The 9,431-nt window shown below is 38.2% G+C and overlaps 1 pseudogene; it reads right to left on the bottom strand.

Annotated features, from left to right (window-relative positions):
• Nucleotides 1-242: 242 nt before the first annotated feature.
• On the bottom strand, nucleotides 243-361 carry LOC115220074 (annotated as a pseudogene).
• Nucleotides 362-9,431: the final 9,070 nt, after the last annotated feature.

Here is a 9,431-nt window from a genome sequence, read left to right as displayed (position 1 = left end):
GCGTTAGGAAGGGCATCCAGCCGTAGAAACTCTGCCAGATCACACTGGAGCCTGGAGCGGCTCCTGGCTTCCCAGACCCCGGTCGAACCGTCCAACCCGTGCTAGCGCTGAAAACGGACGTTAAACGATGATGATGATGATGATGATGATATATATATATATACATATATATTCTTTTTTCTCTCTCTAGTTTCAGCTCAGAACTGCGGCCATGCTGATGCACCACTGTTTAAAATGTGTGACACTTAAAGCACCTAGGTTTCTCAAGCGGTCACCCATCTAAGTACTAACTAAGCTCAACGTTGCTTAACTTTGGTGATTGGATGAGAACCGGTGCTTTCAACATGATATGGCTGTAAGCCATATCACGTTGAAATGTGTAATGGTGTTGGGAAGCAAACTACTTGCCACATAACCACTTTTGCGCCTATATATATATATATATATATATTATATATATATATATATATATATATATATATATACTTATACATACATATACATAGATATATATATATATTCTTTTAATCTTTTACTTGTTTCAGTCATTTGACTGCAGCCATGTTGGAGTACTGCCTTTAGTTGAACAGATTGACCCCAGGACTTATTCTTTGTATGCCTAGTGCTTATATATATATATAATAATATAATAATAATGAAATTATTGTATACAGTGCTCAGGTGCACCACAACTTGTCAGAAAGTGCGTATAAAGTGTATGCAGTAATGTACAAATGTCTGGAAAGCAAACAATGTGTGTCAGATACATGCTTGTGTGTGTATGGAGGGGAGAAAATCAGGTGTAGTGTTGGCGAATTTCAAGAAGCATAGAAGTTTTGAAGGATGTAGTGCTCCGACAAACTAACAACTGATGCCGGCAGTTTGTTCCATGCTTCAGCAACTCTCAGCATGAAAAAATGTTTCCTAAAGCCATGGGAGCTGTGCTGTTTTCTGAATTTGTAAATATGGCCACGGGTGTTAGACGGGTAGAGTTTGAAAAGGTGCTCAGAGTTATTGTTTGTAAGATGGTTAATAATTTTATGGGTGTCTGCCAAGTCAGCTGCCAGAGGTTGGAGTTTCAATGTGTCCATGCCCAGGGAAGTAAGGCGTTCAGAATATGGCAAATGCCTGATGGAGGGTATTCTTTTGGTTGCACGTCGCTGAACGACTTCCAGACGATTAATATCCTGGGCAAGATAGGGGTTCCACACCGGTGATGCAAATTCTAGGTGAGGTCTTACTATAGCTATATAAAGCTGCAGATAGATAGCCGGAGAGCGGCTCACAATGTATGTACATACATACATACATACATACATAAGGCTTTGGTTGGCCTAAGGCTATAGTAGAAGACACTTGCCCAAGATGTCACAAAGTGGGACTGAACCCAGAACCTAATATATATATATTTTTTCTGTGTTCAAGTATTATGTGTTTGTGTGGGTGTGAGAGTGCAGTTGATGGTGTGTGATGTGTGTACTGAGTTAGGCATCATACAGAGCTGCTTGTATTGTGGTATGTATGGTGATGCTATTGAAGATTGTGTGTGAGTGTGTGGATAATGGTGTGTGATAGGGGTGCTGAAACGTGTCTGTTGCTAGTGTGTGGTGAGTGGGAAGGTATTTGTGGGTGGATGTGCAATGGTGTAGGGAAGCAAGCTACTTGCCACACAACCACTCTTATGCCTATATATACATACATATATATATATATATATATATATATATATATATATATATATATTCGTTGTTTAGTCTTTCACTAAATTGGTGCCACAATCCAATCATCAGTAATCTTCAAGAATTTCAGTAAACAAATCAATTCCAATATTTAAACTAATACATTTTTTTTGCTTTGTGTATTTGTTGAACTGCTTATGTTACATTACATAAACAACAGCACTAGTTTCAAGTCACATAAATGCAAATATGTTAGCACACACATTGCTTCATATATGAGTGTATGTGTGTGTGTGTGTGTTTATGTGTGTGCTTGTGTGTGTGAGAGAGAAAGAGAGAGAGAGATGGATAGAGAAAGAGAGGCTTTATATGGCTTCTATCTACCAAATCCCACATGAGGCTTGAGGGTAATAGTCAGCTCGAAGTTATAGAAATGGAACTGAACCGAGAAGCATTTGACTAAGAAAGGGAACTTTTAACCATAGTCATATCTGCACCAGTATTAGTAATGCAATTTTTAGAAACCACAGCCCTATGTCTGCAGCTTGTACTTTGGTCAACTGGGATACAGGTTCAAGTCTACCCACATGAACATTTTTTTTATTTAAGAATTAGGCTGTAATCGGGTGTATTAGGATTTGTTGATGTTTTATTAATGTAGGTGTACAGTAGTAAAATAGTATTATAGCAAGATAATGTCATTGATTTTGTTCCATGATTAAGATTGTTTACGTTTTTGATGTGAAGTGAAAAATAGATAACAACTCTCTGGGCATAAGTGGTGACAAGTGTATAACAAGGCTATAGGTTTCAGAAATGTTGTCTCCATAGGCTGTACATCCAATACAACCTATGTGGACTTTTACACCATCTTACAATCAAATGTTTGGAAAAAAATGATTATTTGAAAAGAAATTATATAAACTTCATGGTTCTTTAAAAAGCTTCCGACTAACTTATAACTTTTAAAATAACCATAGAATTTTTATTGGTGCTAACAACACTAAACACAGAAATGATGATGATGATGATAATGATGATGATCGTCGTCGTGATCATCGTCGTCGTCGTGATCATCATCGTCATCATCATCACCACCACCACCACCACCACCACCACCACCACCACCCCACCACCACCACCACCACCACCACCATCATCATCATCATCATCATCATCATCATCATCATCAGCATCATCCTTTTTATTAGCCCCAAAGGCTCAAATCTGGGAGGACAGTGCAAAGGCAAAATAAAAAGAAAAACTACCAGAAATATAATGGAAATTATGAGATCAACAATAACAATAGAATCACATTAATAAATAGACAACAAAAAAAGCAGTAATAGAAACGAACAACAAAATAAATACTAAGAAAGTATCCAGAAAATAGTGGGGACCCCATAATGTGTTATTTCAGATTATCTTGGTCTACTGAAAGTAAGTGCCTTCCCTTTGTTTTGCCAGCAGCTTAGAGTTTCAAGCCAATCCCTTTAGCCATGCTAATTTTGTCTCTCTCATCTAATGTTAAAATTTTTTATTAGAATGCAGCTCCTCCCTTGTCACTTTCATCTCCCTTTTAAAGTGATACTTGAAACTAAAGAGGGCATCATCTGGGAGAAAAATTTGTCCTCAAACCTTTCGAGTTTGGCAACCACACAATGTCTTTTGCCATTTTCACCAAGGAGTTGAAGAGTACCAGCTCTCTTATACCAAGTGTAGGTGGTAGGTCTATTTTCACAATATACTCATCTGAGAGTCAAATCCACCCTGCATGTAACAACAACTGTTTGATATAAACTCACTAATTAGAAAACATAGTCACTGTGTGAGTGTATGTCAAATGCTTTCATCATTCTGAGTGCATCTCAAATATGTTCAGTTGCTGGAAACTTCAGCATGATTATGTTTATAATATGTATCCCAAGCAAGTGGTCCCAAGGGAAGAACTTTTTAGAAAAATATCTATGATCTCTGACCTATATGACCTCCAGGAGAGACTGTCCAGTTTGCCCACATCAACACCGAGAATTGCTTCAGCCCAGCATCACTTATATCTTTTCAATACTCTATAATGGTTGACCTTAAGTTGACCACATGATTCAGTTGGTAGAGTGCAGATTGCAAATGCTCAACTTTGTCCATGCTTGACTCAAATGAGCTGTGAAAATTCAAATCACATGAATAGCAACTACATCTCTTTACCGTCCTTGTCATTCAGAAACCTTAGAATATGCCTATGCATTCCATTATCAGTCTCAGCATCTCAAAATACTTTGTTATAGTGGACAATGGCAACGGGAACGTTTCCTGCTGCAGAATCTGTCCCTTCCAGTGGAAACTAAACAGTATATGCTCCAACCCAGTCAGATGTTTCCTGGGACAAAGTTCAATGGCCAGGCATTAATAAACCCCCATGTTGCTTTAGCTGAATGTAGCTTCCAAATCTTTTTAATGGTCGTTATCTTGTTAATGGTGATGTTATTTGTGGATGTAAAAAGCTGGTTGACTTGTTTTAAAACTGGCTGTGTTGTTGTTTTTGTTGTTACATGTTCTTCAGTGTTAATTCTATTCATAGCAGTGATGTTGTTAGCCATTGAAAAAAAATGCAGATAAAACTACTTATCACTTTACTAAGCAAAGTCTCGAGGCAAGTAATAACCTCCTTGCTCTGCTACCATGGTTTGAATGACTGCCTCACACCACCCCTCTCATCAAACGATTTGTTGACTATCTGAATACACCGAATAAAGAAACATGAGACGTGTGTGACTGAAATATGTTTTAATTTCTTTATGTCAGAGATAAATTTTGATAAATCTGATAAAGTTGATTTCTTGGATGCACTTTGGCCACAGTCTATGGGTTATTGTCATGTGTTCTGGTAGTGGGCGGATACAGCACATTGAGATTGTAGGGTGTGACATGTTCAGTACTGTGTATGCCTTTCCTGGGTGTTAAAAACAGCCATACAGCATCGGTACATGGAGTGCATGATGTGGTTCCCAAAGCCATTGACACCTATGCCAACACCCTGAGGAAAGCTTCCTCCAGTTCCACATGAGTTGTTGGCCTTGGGACCACCTGGTTCAGCTGTCTCTGCATTTCATCCCACAGGTGTTCGATTGGGTTCAAATCTAGGCTGAGAGCCAGCCATGGCATGGTTCCCATGTTGTACCGATGCAGGGAGTCTATCGTGACCCTGGCCATGTGGGAGGGAGCATTATCCTGCTGGAACACGTGGCTATGGTGACGCACAAAGAAGGGCACAATGTGAGGTCTTAGGATCGGGTCAACGTAGCACTGCACTGTAATGCCAATCCTTCTTCCTCCACCAACATTTTGGAACACATAGGGCCCAGTTCTCTAATTCAGGCCTATAGCTTTGGCCACCCCATAATCTCTCTTCATGATTATGCATCACTGTAGCGTTCACCCCCTCCTATACCTATTTCTTTATTACCCACAAGGGGCTAAACACAGAGGGGACAAACAAGGACAGACATAGGTATTAAGTCGATCACATCGACCCCAGTGTGTAACTGGTACTTAATTTATCGACCTCGAAAGGATGAAAGGCAAAGGCAACCTCGGCGGAATTTGAACTCACAACGTAACGACAAGCGAGATACTGTTAAGCATTTCGCCCGGCATGCTAACGTTTCTGCCAGCTCTCTGCCTTCTATACCACACCCACACTCTACCATCTGAGGTGGAAACATAGTACTGGCTCTCATCAGAGAAGACTATCATCTTCCATTGTTGATACCACCAATTTCAGTGCTCTGTAGCCCATTGTAGATGTGCTTGACAGTGGTGGATGGTGAGGACAGGCTCTTGAGCAGGATGATGGCAATTGCAGGTGGTTGGTGGCCAGTCGATGTCGTACCATGTAATCACTGATGGATCACTGTCCAGTGTCAATGGTCTCACAAGCGGTCATGCTGGCCAGTCTGAAGCAATCACAGAGGTGTTGCAAGTGGATGAAGCAGTCCTGCCTGGGCATGGTCACCCAGGGGTGCCCACTGCTGGCATGGTCTGCAGTGCTGTTGGTGTTGTTGTATCACTGTTGCAGGTGACAGATGGTGCTGACACGGACATTGTAAGCTTTCACAGCAAGCAGGACATGCTGCCCTGCTTGCAATTGGCCAATAGCTTATTCTCTCTGTGCTCCTGACAATCGGGGTCATACCTGATGCAATGAAATTACAAATTCCAGGAACACAGTTCAAATTGACTTTTATACCCATAACCTCCATGAGATGCACGTGCATTTCGGTTTTCAAGACAACTGTTTGCAACTGCCACCCACTGCATTCAACTCAGCTGTGTTTTGGAATCTCGTTTCAGGGTAAGTTGAAAGGTTACCTGCAATTTGGGTCTCAGCCATAAACCAGTATGTCTTGGAATATTTACACTTACATCCTTGAAATAATTTTCAGAATTTACCGCATAAAAAATAACATTTGAAAACATTGCGTTTCTTTTGCAGTCCAGTGGCAAATGCAGACAACAGGGAAAATGGCAGTTTTCCCTAATTTAAACCCACATTTAATTAAATTTAATTAAACTCTGTTTTTACCAAAAATGACTGAATATTAATAAATAAAATTTGAAACGATCATCAGAGAAATTTGTACAAAAAGAGATTAAATTATTGGGATGATGTTTATGGTCACAGCAATATGGATATGAAAACAATAATGACAATAATAACAACAACAATGACAACAACGACAACGATGAGGATGATGATAATTGTTTCTAATTTAGGAATAAGGCCAGCAATTCTGAGATGTGGTTAGTCAACCACACCAGTACTTGACTCTATTCTATTATCCCATTGAGGAATAAAAAGCAAAGTTGGCCTTCACAGGATTTGAACTCAAAATGTACATACTTGGAACAAATATCTAAAGACACTTTATTCTGATACCCTAGTGATTCTGACACAGTAAAGGTAAAAATTGCCAAAATTAGAAAGGTAACAGGGACACAATCAATGTATGTAAAATTACCTTTTTTAATCAAACCAGAAAAGACAATTTGAAATGAGAGAAATGAGAACATAAGACTAACTGCAAAAAAAAGTAAACTATTTTGAAGAGAAATTTTGGGAAAAACGCTAAACAAAATGATGAAGTACAGTGGATGAAGCAAGTGGAAAATTAGAATCAAAATATTAAGGTGCAGAAGAATTTGTTTTTGTTTTGTTTGTTCCTTCTCGAGCCATGCCTGGCTCATAAGGGCCGGTTTCCCAGTTTCCTTGGCGTATAGGTTCCCCACCTGGACAGGATGCCAGTCCATCGCAGGTGAGCTGCAAGATGCAGGAGGAATGAGTGAGAGAAAGTTGTGACGAAAGAGTCAGCAGAAGTTCGCCATTACCTTCTGCCGGAGCCACGTGGAGCTTAGGTGTTTTGTTCATAAACACACACTACGCCCGGTCTGAGATTCGAACCTGCGATCCCTCGACCACGAATCTGCCGCTCTAACCACTAGGCCATGTGCCTCCACAGAAGAATTTGACCATCATGAAAGCAAATATCTGAAAGGAACTAAGTGAAAATTTACTGGATGAATTCTCATTCATGGTTACTGGCTGTAAGAATTTATATACCTTCATGAAACCATAATGGTATAACTAAATGGGTATTTCTCAAAGGAAGAATGTACCACTATGGTTAGCAACGAGGAAGAACTTGTCTGATACTGGAAGACAAATTGAAAGGAAATGTTACCTTCAAATTATTGACTAATTACATACCTACCATTTATGTAAAACCACCTAACAGGAATAATTGCAGAAGAGTTATACCAACATATGAGAAACATTTAGTACTTGATGAACACAAAAATTTGTTGGAAAATGAGCAATGGAACACAAAAAACCATTTAACCCTTTCGTTACTGTATTTATTTTGAGATGCTCTGTGTTTGTTTCAATTACTTTAAATATAACAAAGAATTTAGTGAAATTAACTTAGTAATCATTCAGCTAGTGTTAGGAACATAAATTGTGACTAAGGTTTGGTGGAAGATTTTAATTCAAAACTTATGAAAACAAGACATTCGTTCTACAGAGCCAGAGGCGGTTTCAGCCGGGTTGGTAACAAAAGGGTTAATGGTCAATATGATGGTTTTGAAGATTTGCAGAAATACATTGATAAATCTATACTTTATGTGGATTGATTATAAAAAGGTACATGATCTAGTCCCACACTCATGGATCAAGCAGTGCCTCAGACTGCTCAAGATCTCAGAAAAGTTAGATGTCTGTTAGAAAGTGCAGTGTAACATCAGAAAATAGTGTTGACTTCTGGAGAGGTATAATTAGTAGATGCATAGACTAGAAGGAAGAATATTTTAAGACGATAGTTTCTTTTCTTCTATCTTGATTTAAATTGCCCTAATTCCTTTATCAGTTATATGTGAAGATAAGAAGCGATATTTACTGGGAAAGAATGGGGGGGGGGGCAGTGAATTATCTCCTGTTTATGGGTGACTAAAAGCCTTGTGGCAAATACAAGAATTGAATAGATTCCCTTGTGCAAAACATAAGAAGATTTAGTAGTGATATGGAGGTGATATTTGCAATTGAGAAATGTATTAATGTGTAGATGAAGATGGCGGGAAATCATGTGAAATGTTGAACTGGAATTTACCTTGCAGGGAGAATATAAAATCTTTAACTGTAGAGGAAACACATAAGTATCTAGAAATAGTGGAAAGTATTACAGAAATGAAGGAAGTCCTCATTAAAGAATATTTTTGTGCAATAAAATATATTCTAAAATCTAGGTTGAATGTGGGAAATATATAATGTATCAACTTGAAGGGAATGTGTCATTAATAAGGTATAGAGCTGGAAGTATTCAGCAGAAAAGGGATGAGCTAAAGGTTATCAAGGAAGAAACAAGGGAGCAGCTCACAACACTGAAACATCTCTAATCAGATGTCAATCATTTATACTGAAAAAGAAGGCAAAGATAAAGGGTAATAATAAGTGCTAAGAAAGTAGTAGAATTATAAAAATTGAGTCTGGTATTCTGTCTTAAAACAATGGAATTTTTAGAAAAGGTTTGGAGCAAAACCCATTTTGTGAGATCGAAATAAAAATCTTCAGATAGGATGATGTTAGTTTATGAAACTTTCTTATACAAAATAGATGGAGAATAGAACAAACCAAACCAGATGTTATAGTCATTGATAAGAAGAAGAAATTGTATTTTGTAATAGGTGCAAAATGCCTCATTTAATATCAAAATCAAGGAAAATAAAAAGGTAAAACTTGAGTGTTATACTAATTCACAAATGCTGGAACAAAGAAGCTAACAAAGAAGTTAATTTTCCAATTATTATTAGGAACAATAACAAAGGCTTTGAAAGCATAGCTTGTAAAGCTCTACCTTAAACCTCAGAGTAGGTGTAGTGCAGAAAAACTTTTAACTTGGTTCAGCAACAATTATTCAGAAAGTCCTCAATACAAATTAAGAACAGATATAAACACGATTCCTACTGGAAAAGGGACTAAAAAGGCTTTTCATACTCAGCCAGACATTGTAATTATATAAAATTTATTTCTGCTACAGGCACAAGAACTGAAATTTTGAGTGCCAGGGCTCAACTGGGACTTAATTCATCAAGCCGGAAAGGATGAAAGGCTGTCAACCTTGGTGGAATTTGAACTCAGAAAATAAAGGCTGATGAAATGTCACTTAAGCATTTTGTTTAGTGTGCTAATGCTTCCGCTAT

This window comes from Octopus sinensis, linkage group LG15, assembly GCF_006345805.1.
Source record: "Octopus sinensis linkage group LG15, ASM634580v1, whole genome shotgun sequence".
NCBI lineage: Eukaryota > Metazoa > Mollusca > Cephalopoda > Octopoda > Octopodidae > Octopus > Octopus sinensis.
Note: the sequence above shows the minus strand (reverse complement) of the source record. Positions and strands in the feature narration are given on the sequence as shown.